We start from the raw sequence: 12340 nt of genomic DNA on the forward strand, positions 1-12340 counted from the left end.
CAGAAAGGAACTGTGGCTCAGAGAGGTAAAGCGACTTGCCCAAGATCACAGAGAAACATCCAGAACTACTTCTCATTACTACCAAATCTGTTTTTTATTACACTGTTCTGAATTAATAATTAAATAATATATTTATTAAGAGTATTACTATTGCTGTTAGCAGAGCTGTCATTCGCTGAGGGGGTCACTCTGCCAGCCACTTGTACATTTTCCAAATGGCATGTCATTTTCATCCTCACCGTAATTCTATGAGATTGCTATGAGGCAGAGAAAAGCGGCCCCGGACTTCTGGGAGCCGACCTGGCACTCACAGTGGGCCTTTGGTGTTCTCCTGCTGAACATAAACAATTTCACAGAACATCAGCATCAGACAAGGCCATCCTGTGCTTGTGGTGGATCAAGACAAAAACATGACCTTCGGTGATATTGTCTGAACACAGATAAAACGTGAGTATTGCGCAAGCCGCACAAACAAGCCAGCATCCCCTATCCTGGCCAATCTCAGAGAGTGCTGCCTCTTTACCCATTACAGCTTTAACCCCTACCTGGGGTTCCTTTCTTATTGTTGAAATTAAGATACCCAATCAGAGAATTGCCCCACTTCCTGACAGCATCCGATCCAGAGCAAAGCCCGCTTCCTTAAACCCGTCCCCAAATCACCCCACTCAAGCCCAAATCCTCTAACATCTTAATGAGATGCACGTGGTTCCCCAAGGTGTAGGTTCTCCCTTGCTGCCATGAGTAATAAACCCAACTCGTTCAAGTAGAAATAGGAGTGTTTGGTATTTGGCTGGAGATATTAACAGGTATTTATTGCCTTCATTTGATAAGGGTATAGGTTGGAAAGGCTGAGAAATTTGCCCAAGACTACAAGGCCATGCGTAATAGAACCAGCTGTGTCTATGTTCTCTTCTATTCAACGCTCCCTGCTATTTGAGTACTCTGTGCCCTGTTTCCTCACCGGTAGTGAGGCCATTAGCCTGCTCTCCAAAGGTCCCTCCAGCTCACATCTCCTGGGAGGCAAGAGTGTGAAGGCTTTGTCAAGGTCATCTGCTAAGGCGAGCTGGGAATTCTGGCTGGGAGATCTCCCTCTGGCTGGGGACCCCCTGGATTCTCAACAAGTCATTCCCACAATGCCTTGTAGCTGGGACGATATGATGATGAACTGAAGAGGGGTACATCCTGGGAAATATCTCCATGAACTTGGACTCCTGCCCCTCACCTACCTCTTACCCCCCCCCCTCCCTCCAGCGATCCTCTTTCGGTTGTTCATATTTTCACATTATCTGATTGCCGCTCTCCTGCCCAAGTCAGGAGGGTGGTTCGGGAGCTCTTACCTTATGGACCATCCTCCTGTTCTTGCACTAACCTCTCTCTCCCAACAAATAAGGGAGCATCCTAGCAGCCCCTGCATCAATTGTAGGGAGCTGAAAAAGAGGGATTCTTCCCACTTTGAGTCCCGAGATTCTGAAAGCTGATGGAGGGGACTTAGCAAAATTTTGCACAAGAACCTAAAAGACACTTTATGGGAAACGGGAGTACTTCTTTGATGGCCATCTCCCAGTCTCTGTATAATTGTCTTAGGACGAAGACAGCAGACTTGGTCAGTGAGTTTCTTGGGAGTAGACTCAGGACCAGTGTGGAAGGGCAGGCAGGGCAGGGATGTGTGAGACACTTTTGGGTTCAAAGAGAAACAGAGAGTGTTGTAAAGATGAGTGTCTGAGTCGCTCATTCTTCAGCAAAGGACAGTATAATTTAGTCAATACTAATCCTAGTAAGGGTTTCGATTGCACGAATTACATGCCAGGCTCCCTGGTCTAAGGGCTCAGCAAGTATTAAGTCATTTAGCCTCACAACGACCCCATGTAGGGAGAAGACAGGTACAGAGGGTTAAATAACTTGTTCAAAGCCACATACACAGGGTAGCAGAAGATATGTGCCGTACCCTTACCTCTGGGAGCTGCCACGTTCAGTGTTGCTGGCTAACTTCCAAGGGCCAGTAGCTACACAAAGAAAGCCTGTGCACAGAGCAAGCCAGAAGTCCTCAACCAATGACTAACAGGGGCTTTGTGGGTAAACACCTTTCCCTTTCTTCTTGGGGGAGGTTACTGCAGGAAAGTATTCTCCCCACCTCCCTGAATCCCCATGGAATTAAGCTCCAGTCACAAGCCAAGCTGGTAGTGGCCTTGATAACTCAGTGTTTATTGGCTGCCTTTCCTTCCCTTTCTCATGTACCTCCACCTTACCCAATAAGCCACTTGCCCTCTGCTTCTTAGGAGCCCTGAATTAAGACAGACCCAGATGTTTGACCCCTTGTAGCCTGGCTGAAGAGGCTGGGCTCTTAACTTCTACAATCTTTCTCCTTCCAAAGGACAAAGGCTTTGGGTCAAGCAGATAGGTCCGCATTCTGCCATTTCTCTGCTATTATGGGTTGAATTGTGTCCCCCTCCCCAAAAAGATATGTTGAAGTCCTAACCTCAAGTACCTCAGAATGGGGCCTTATTTGGAAATAGGGTCTTTACAGAGGTCAGCAAGTTCGGATGAGGTCATGAGGGTGGGCCCTAATCCACTATGACTGGTGTCCTTATAAAAAGGGGAAATCAGGACGCAGAGAGAATGCTATGTGAAGACTGGATTTATGCTGCCACAAGCCAAGGAACTTCCAGGAACTAGGAGACAGGCCTGGAACACATCCTTCTCCAGTGCCTTCAGAGGGATCATGACCCTGCAGACATCCTGCTCTCAGGCTTCTGGGTCTCCAGAATGGGTGATAGAATAAGTAGCTGTTGTTTAAGCCACCTGGTTTGTAGTACTTCATTATAGCAGCCTCAGGAAATGAATTTGCCAGCTATGAGACATCCCCAAGCCCCCAGTTCCTCCCCCACAGGGTTCTTAGGATGATTGCCTGAAATAATGCATGTTCCATGCTAAGTACTGAGCCACTACATGGAAAGTGCTCACTAGATGGATGGTTGCTCTTGTTGTAACTGAAATAGCAAGCCCCCTCCCCCTGCCACACAAACAGCAGCAGGTAAGGGGTCCTTGGATAAGTGGACAATTGAGCCCCATGCTCCTTCCGTTCTTCAGAGTCCAGGACGGCCTGCCCCCACATCTGACCTGACCCAAAAAAGTAAAGAACAAAAGTTTTCATGTTGAAGTGGCATGAAAGTTACCCAGGTTTTTGTGTAGCTTGGGGTAGCCATTAAGAGGTAGATGACCCGTCATGGGTTTGCTTCCCTTACTGGTTCGGCCTGGTCTGGAGACGGGAGAAGGGGAGATGCCACTGCTCTGCAGAAGAACATAAAGTACCATGACTTGATGGACTGTAGCAGTTAAGGTTCTCAGTCGCCAACAACAGAATCCACTCAGGTTAGTTTAATTGGACAATGAGTTTATTTAAACACAAAGCCAAAGAATTTGAAGTTAGACAGGAAAATGTACAGTATCACTGAGGGGAGAAACAGCCTTCTTCAGCAAAAGTACTCCTGCCACCATAATGCTTGGAACTGGGTGAAATTCCACCACTGTCGACCCCCAAAGTCCAGTGATAGTGGGGGATGCAGATGAGGACAAATGAGGATGAATTTGGGGAAGAGTCCTGGCTTTGCACCTCTCACTCCATGGTCACTCCACTAGAGAGAAGACATGCTCATGCACTCATTCATTCATTCCACATATACGTACGGACTGTCTCCTATGTGCCAGGAACTGCGCCAAGCACTAGAGATAAAGTGATGGGGAAAAAATTAGGTAGGGGGCACCTGGGTGGTGCAGTCAGTTGAGCAACCAACTCAGTTTTGGCTCGGGTCATGATCTCAAGGTCGTGAGATCCAGGCCCCAGTCGGGCTCTTGCTCTGCTTGGAATCCACTTAAGACTCTCTTTGCCTCTTCCCTTGCATCCCCCCACCCTTTCTCTCTCTTGAATAAATAAACAAATTTTTACAAACAAACAAAGGTGCAAATTCTTGCTCTTGTCATACTTCAAGTCTACTGGGTGAGATGGAGCTAAACCAAGCAGGCCCATGGGGAGAAAGAAAGAGGCAGGGTTCTGCTGAGGAGGAATAGGGATGAGGAGGCCCTGCATGGGGCGTCCTTGGACTTCAGCAGCTCAAGGCAGCTCAGTTGCTAGGCTCTCTGCAAGGAGAAAGAAATAGGCTGGCTGTCATCACTGAAGCCCCTGACCTGCATAGCTTAGGCACTGATGGGTCCTGGATCATCTCAGAAATGAGCAACCTCGACCTCCCCACGATTGGGATGACTGTCCAGAAGGAAATGAGTTTGCCAAGCCCGGGTGGTGGCTGCTCATGAGCACTGCAGATCGCTCTGTAGGGCGGCTGCCCCAATGTTCCCATCTGAAAAGGGGGGACAGGAGGGCTGGCTCAGATGATCTCGGGGCACCACTAGCAGGGACAGTCTGCCAAGTCCCTGGAGGCTGTGCTCAGTCTGTGGTTTCACAGGACACGACGGCCACCTCCTCCTCAGGAAGGAGTAAGGGGCATGGGGCCCCTGAGCGCCACCTCTTCTCTAGCCCTGTGCCCCACCCTCCCTGCCCTGCGCCCCACCCCACCCATCTGTTTCTGGCTCCTTCTCACCACCACAGGTGCAGATGCAGTCCAGCCCATCCAGGAGGCTGTTTGCCTTCCCTCAGCAGCCACCACAAGCAAAGGCCTGGAGTGGCTGGCATGGTGCTGAAGAACCACTGGATCTTCAGGGCCCTGCGGCAACCCAGGTAGGGAGGCCCCAGGAAGAAGGTGGGCCACAGGCCTGCCGGGGTGCTGCTCTGGGTCAATGAGGAGGTGTCAGCACAGCTCGGGCTGCACAGTGCACCGCTGAAACAGCCTGCGTGTCTCCAGATAGGGAGTGGTAGGGGGTGGGGAGGATGAAGTGTGCAACCTCCATTTGGTAGCCTGCTTTCTAGGGCGTTATTATTGATTTTGGTAGATGTCACAATGACATGGTGATCATGTAAAAATTATATATCCTTAATGAGGTATTTCTGAATTCATTGGCGTGATGCCTGAGATTAGCTTCAAAAAACTCCGTTCAAATTCAAGTAAGCAATATTCTCCATATGTTGATCATTGCTGAAGCTGGAGGATGGATATGTGGGGATTTATTATACTATTCTCTGTATTTCTGTGTGTTTGAAAGCTTTCACTATTAAAAAAAAAAGTCTTAAAAGAATCATGCTGTAATGAAGAAAAGCATGGAAGAAAGCATACCAGCATGTTAACTGGCTCCCCCAAGGGGATGGGAATAATGGGATATGGGGGGGTGGTGACGTTGTATTTATAATAAGAAATATATATTTGATCTTCCTCCCTTTCCTGGCACAAAGCTCCTAAAACACTTGGAATTCCATAAATGATGGAGCCATAAAAGCCTCTTCCGCAACCTTTGTGAGGTGACTTTTGGAAAGCCCCTAGCTAACCAAGAGAGAAGGATTCCCCTGGCAACAGTGTGAGGGGAACCAACAGGGTTCCCCTGATTTAGGGTTGGAAATTTCAGCACCTTCCCCTGCCTGAGAGGAGGGGAAAGGGGCTAGATATTGATTTAATCACCAATGGCCAATGATTTCATCAATCATGCCGTTGTGCTGAGATTTCTGTTAAAAAAAAACAACAACCAAAAGTACAGGGTTCTGAGAGCTTCAGGTTTGGTGAACACATGAAGGTTTGGGAGAGTGGCATCCTTGGAGAAAGCATGGGAGCTTTGCACCCTTTCCCATTACCTTGCCCAATACATCTCTTCTATCTGGCTGTTCCTGAGTTACATCCTTTTATGATAAACCTGTAAGCTAGTAAGTAAAATGTTTCTCTGAGCCTCTAGCAAATTAATCAAACCCAAAGAGGGGGTCAAGGGAACCTCCAATCTGTAACCAGTTGGTAAGAAGCACAGGTAATAATCTGGACTTGCAATTGGCATCTGAAGTGAGAGGGAAATGTGTGCAGTTTTATAGGACTAAGGCTTTACCTGTGGGATCTGTCACTATTTCCAGGCAGATAGTGTCAAAGTTGAGTTAAATGGTAGGGCACCCAGCTGGTATCCACTGAGAAATGGAGAACTATTTGGTGGTGTTGGAAAAAACAAACACCTACCAGTGAAGGGGTTCAGAACAAGTCTTCCCAAAATGTGCCACTTTGGCATGTGTTCTATTTTAAGCTAAAGGCATCTGAGACCCTGTGGGCTCAAGAGAAATTTTTACACCTCCCTTAACTACCTAGAAGAATCTAAATTGGGGATCTTTTACAGAGTAAGAGTTAGTACCAGAGATAAATGTTATCTGACTGACTCATCTGTATGGCAGGGAAAACATCTAATTACCAAGCATCTGCCGTTCTTCATATCGCCCTGTGACTTGCCCTCATCTCCCTTGAAGCCCCAGGTCCCTATCCCATTCCTTAGCCCAGGAGGGCCTACAGACCTCTTGTACCTTTCTGTTTTGAACTGTTCATGCATGTGGGGTTCCTGGAAATACAAAATTAAATTTGATTTTCTCCTGTTAATCTGTCTCATGTCAATTTAATTCTTAGGCCAGCCAGAAGAATCTTTGAAGGACAGAGGAAAATTTTTCCTCCCCAACACTGGAGAGGGAGTCTTAAAATTTTATTTACACATCTTTATGGCCTTCTACTAGTTATAATAAGCACATATGACTTTTGTAATTCAAAAATAAAGAAATATTTAAAATAAATATGCCACAATATTTGCAACAATTAAGTAATATTGTAGAAGAACACTGACATCAGGAAATGGCTGCAGGATATTGTGGAGTAAGAAAGCACTGCATCCAGTGACATCCTGGCATTGTGAAGAATAGAACATGTGCTTTTTTTTTGCAGCAGCAGATCCCTTCTTTCAAATGAAATCTTACCAAAAGAAATCTGTCTGGTAAGTACCTGGGTATGGGACCTGGAGTCCCATCATCAGCCCTCTCACCATCCCTCACCTTCCTACCCCTTCCTACCCCTTCCTACCCCTCCTTACCCCAGTACCCCCAAGGCTCAAGGAGCATCTTATGCAAACTGGACTTCATTTTCTTTAAGCTCTTAGTGATTCCACTTACTGGCTGTGTGATTTTAGGTAAGAAAATTAACCACTATGAGGCCAACAGCAGCCTGGTCAGTGAAGTGAGCACAAACAATAGTCCCAACCTCATAGATTTGTTGAGAGGATCAGAGATGATACCTGTTAAGTAAATGGCAATTAAGTAGTATTCAATAAGTGTTAGTTATTTGAGTAGATATCAGATGCACTTGATAAATTCTAATTTAATGCTCCTGGTTGATAGTCAAGCTATAAATAACCTGGGACAAAATTGCCTATGAAAAGCCCTTGAACCTCACTCCAACCCATCGAAGCACAATAGACTCATCCCCAGTGACCCTCCACCCTGGAGCCCAACACAGCCCAATTTTCCAATGGTGGGATAATGGTAGGATGTTTCTTTTTTTCAGCATCAGATTAAGAAAATGGCTTCCTTTTAAGGATTGCAGTATATATATATATTTAAAATCCCACACACATATTTTGTGCCAGCTAAATTTTAAAATGTATTATCTCTCCAGGAATCAGAAAAATAACTATCATGTATTTTAGGTCTGAGTTGTCAAAATGTAAAATATCTTGATGAATATTAAGTCTTAAGTCCCTGAATTATTCAGTGTGTTTATTCAGTCGCAGACTTCCAACCCCTTCAATAAACTATCAAGTAAATAGGGGGAAATACCTGTGAAACACAGCCTGAAACCATCACATAGGTGTCCAGAGGCAGAGGAAAAGCTCTCACTTATGAGAAAACATGTACATCGATCTGGAAGTTGCTTTCTTGCACATAAGGAACCACAATCCTCTATTTAAAAGAAATATTTTTCTTTTTGAGGCTGGAAATCAAATTCTGATAAACGTCTGAACTTGAAATCAAGAATGACTCCTATTTAGGTCTGAATGTAGACTCTTGGGTTTCAGCTGAGCAGGGCCAGAACTGGGGTGAGGCTGGATCAAGCAAGTGCAGGGGCAGATCCTGTGTTTTTTGAAAATGTTAATACTTTCTTCATAACAGGCTTTTGGCATTAATTTTGATTTTTTAAACTATTGTATTCAAATACAACTTATCAGGATTCTTAAGCTTTTTGGCTCCTCTTAGATTCTGTGTGAGAGGAAAGTGCCTCCCTCATCTCACCTCTGGGATAGCCCTGCTGCTGAAGTGAAGAGTGTCTTCTCTCATGGTGTGTTTCATGAGTTGTATATTCTTCTGAGAGTGACTTGATAGGGACCTAGAGGGAAGGTGGCACCAGGGCCCCCTGGGGGGTGGGGGGATGGTGCCTAACAGGGAAGAAATGAAAGGGAAGGTTGTGGTTCTAGAGGACAGCCTTACCTGCTTGGTGGCTCTGCGTGGCACTGCTACTGTCCCCTCTTCACCTTTTGATGAGTGAATCATTCAATCATGTACATTAAGAGCTCAGAGTAGAATGGTTTTCTGTGATCTTTAGGTTGTAGGATTTGGAAATCTTTCTTTTTCTCAGGCTTTTCTTTATCTTCTAAGTTTTCTGTAATGAACACATTACTGCATTTATTATCAGAAAACAGAAAAGGAAAGACGTTTAATTACTCACTTGAGGACCAGAATCATTCCCAATGAAGCACAATGTTTTATTCAAGAGAACTGGATAGGGGCACCTGGGTGGCTCAGTCATTAAGCGACTGCCTTCGGCTCAGGTCACGATCCCAGGTTCTGGGATAGAGCCCTGCGTCAGGCTCCCTGCTCTACCGGAAGCCTGCTTCTCCCTCACCCACTCCCTCTTATTGTGTTCCTTCTCGCGCTGTGTCTCTCTCTGTCAAATAAATAAGATCTTAAAAAAGAGAGAGAGAGAGAGAGAGAACTGGATAGACCAAGGGAGCCATGTATGTCCACATTCCATCATTGTTCGCCTGGACTGTTGCAGTACCCTGCCATTGGTCCCTCTGTCTCTGCCCTTGGCCCCCTAAAGGCCACTCTCCACTGCAGTCAGGGGGATCTTGTTATCACTTGAGAACTATTGCATTGCTCCTACATCCAAATGCTTAGCGACTCCCTGTCTCTCTCTCAGAGCCAAAGTCTGAGTTCTTATAAGGTCCTACAAGGCTCTGCAAGACCTGCCCACAGGGCCTCTCTGGCCTCATCACCTTCCACTCTCCCACGCCACCCACTCAGCTCCAGCCACTATGGCCTCCTCCCTGCTCCTGAACCACACCAGGCAAGTTCTTCCTGCCTAGTCTTCTTCCTGCACTGCTCTTCCACCAGCTGGTCACCTGGCACACTCTCATTTTCTCCAAGCTCTGCTCAAACATCTTTTCACAGAGGGTTTCCTTGACCAGTCTATAGAAATGGCATAGCCTTCTTTATCCCCATCACTCCCTATCAGCAAAACACTAGTCATGACCTGGCATATGACTGTCTTTCTCTATTGTCTGTCTCCCTCCTGCAGGGCAGGGTCTTTGTTGTGTTTGGTTTACAGCTGTGTCCCCACACCAAGAACAATGCCTTGTAGGTACTTGACAAATATTTGTCAAATGAATTCATCTTCCATCTCACGTTCACACGGGTACACAGTCACTGAACAGAATGAATACAATGAGATTCCTGTTAATAAAATGTCTGTTTGATCATGGGGCACCTCTGTATAATTAGGAAGCTAGCTCTAACATTCTGTATCCTGAGAGGTTAACAAAATAATATTGGACATGGGGGCAAGGGGAAGGGCCTTGAGTTATTACTAATATTCTAACAGGCTGGGAGAAGCTCGGCCTTGGCCCTGTGGGCAAACTCACTGAAGCACTACATTTCTTTTCTCTCTGTCTACTCTTGCCTCAGGCATAGCAGAAGCTGTGTTCAGCTGTTCCAGGCCCTTCTGATGAATTTTAACAATGGAGAAATAAAATCATTATTTGACACCCGACTATTTTTTCCTTGGGGAAAGGAGATAGGTAGTCTTTCAGACGGAGACACCTTAGTGGATAATGGACATCATGGGCCATGAACCGTTACTAAATCTTTATATTCATGAACCTGTGTGACAGGTACCCCCTACGTAGGTGAAAAAACTGAACATGAGTGACTTGCCCAAAGTCACACAGCTATTAAATGGTAAGGTCAGGACAAGATACTATTCCACCCCAAACCCTATAACAAAACACCTGACTTCTGTGGGAAATTGTTAAAATGCAGATAACTAGTAGAAATTCAGGTAACAGGACTTCGGGGGGCATTGCCCACACCCAATAATCCCCTGTCCCTGAGCCTCACCACATCCACAAAGCACAGGGATTAGTGAGTCTGGGTTTTTTTCCCTGGCACCAATATGTGCTGTCTCTACCAACATCAACCAATTCTCCAACACCAACTGGGTGTCGTACCAAGTCCATTCACTTCTGACACAAAATCTTCAGAGATAGTACAGACCCCACAGGTTAAGGGCTCAGTCCCACAAGACTGCCCCCTCTTTGGGTGCCAGTCACAAGTGCCTGGGGCCACTCATACTTCTGACCAGTCGGCTGTAAATTCAGGGATTCCTTGAGCACCACTGCCCCCGGTTCAGTAATTCACTAGAATGATTCAAAGAACTCAGGAAAGCACTTTACTTACATTACCAGTTGATTATAAAGGATAAAACTCGGGAAGAGTCAAATGGAGCAGATGTATACAGCAAGGTGGGGGGTGGGAGAACTCAGAGGATTACCCTCACAGCACCTCCATGTATCACCAACCCAGAAGCTCCAGAGCACCCTGATGTGTACGAGTTTTTGTTGAGGTTTCATTACATAGGCATAGTTGATTAAATCTTTGGCCATTGGTGATTGAATTCTCTCAGTACCCTCCTCCTCCTCCCCAGAGGTTGAGTGGGGGTAGAGGCTGAAAGTGCCAACCGTCTTAATAACCTGAGCAGTTTTTCTGGCCACTAGTCCCTCCGGAAGCCATCCAGGGGCTCCTGCCTGTGGTCATTCATTAGCATCCAAAAGACAGTACATCCCAAGGGGTTCTAGAGTCTTGGCTGGGAGTGGGACAAAGATCTAATAGTTTTCTTTTTCATTACACTACAGTGAGGTTCAGGGAAGAGGCAGAAACCAGGAATAGGGAGTCTCAGAGATGGGACCCAGGTTCTGATAGAGTTGTCAATGAGCATTAGGCAGGATAATGTTTTAAACGCTGAAAACGTACTGACTTACTTTTTAGAGTCATGAAAAGTCCCTGCAATTAAAACTTCCTAACTTCCCTGAAGAAACGCAGAGTGGTTTGGCTCCTCTTTCACGGAATTGCCGTCCTTTCCAGGCCCCAGCCTACAGAGGACAGGTGAGCAGGACTTACTTGAGGAAGAGGTACTGGTTTCATCCCCTGGGGTGCTGGCTACCACGGTGCTCAGGAGGAGGAGAAGTACTGCAGAGAGGCAGAGGGGGCTCATCTTCAAAGCCTTCAGAAGGGCTCCTATGGAAACCTAGGGTCTAACTGAGCTTTTCACATTCCAGCAGAGGAGTGGGGACAGCAGATGGGGAGGGAGAGGAATAAGGAAGGGGAGGAGCTGGGATCTGTGCTGTTCACTGCATAACCTCCCCACCTCCCCAGGCTTCTGCTTGCAGGGGCCAAAATGCTCAGTAATAGCCTTCTCAAACTTTATCACACCTGTGAATCACTTGGGGATCTTGTTGAAATGCAGATTCCTTTCAGCAGGTCTGGGGCAAGGCTGAGAAGGAGAAGCTGCGTTTCCTACAGGCTCCCTGCTACAGGGTGTCCCCAGCTCCAGTTTCTCCCCTCTGAAATGGTCCTCAGAACCATACTGTGAGTAGCAAGCCTGGAGGAGACCTCATCAGGGTGAGAGTAAGGGGAGCAGGCAGAGAGAAAAGCTGTCTCTCCCACACATCTTGGAAAAGTGACAGAGGAGACAAGATCATGAAGAGATGTGTCTCACAGAACCCCAAATTCCCTCCCATTAATCTACCTCCCTGCCTCAACCTCCACCTCCACCTAGCTTCTTTGGAACAGTCACAGTGTTTACCATGTGACCAGTACAAATCACTTGACTTCTTTGCAAAAACAAATGAGTCCACTTGACCCCATCTCCCACAGAGGATTAAGCAATTGATCAGATTTCAATGCCCTGGCACCATACCATGCTATGTGCATGAGGTAATGAGGCTCCACGTTACAAGGGGTTGCCCCCACCCAGATACTACAGAGAGACCCTCTAATCTGATTGTGGTTGGATCATCAGGACCCGCTAACAAGTTGCAAATACCCTTGGGAAAGGAAACACCTTATTTCCTATCTCATGCTGGAAGCAAACGGAACTGGAAGTACAGAGCACTA

This window comes from Callorhinus ursinus, unplaced genomic scaffold (genome assembly GCF_003265705.2).
Source record: "Callorhinus ursinus isolate GAN/ISIS: 27379988/994484 unplaced genomic scaffold, GSC_fseal_2.0 scaffold38, whole genome shotgun sequence".
Taxonomy (NCBI): domain Eukaryota; kingdom Metazoa; phylum Chordata; class Mammalia; order Carnivora; family Otariidae; genus Callorhinus; species Callorhinus ursinus.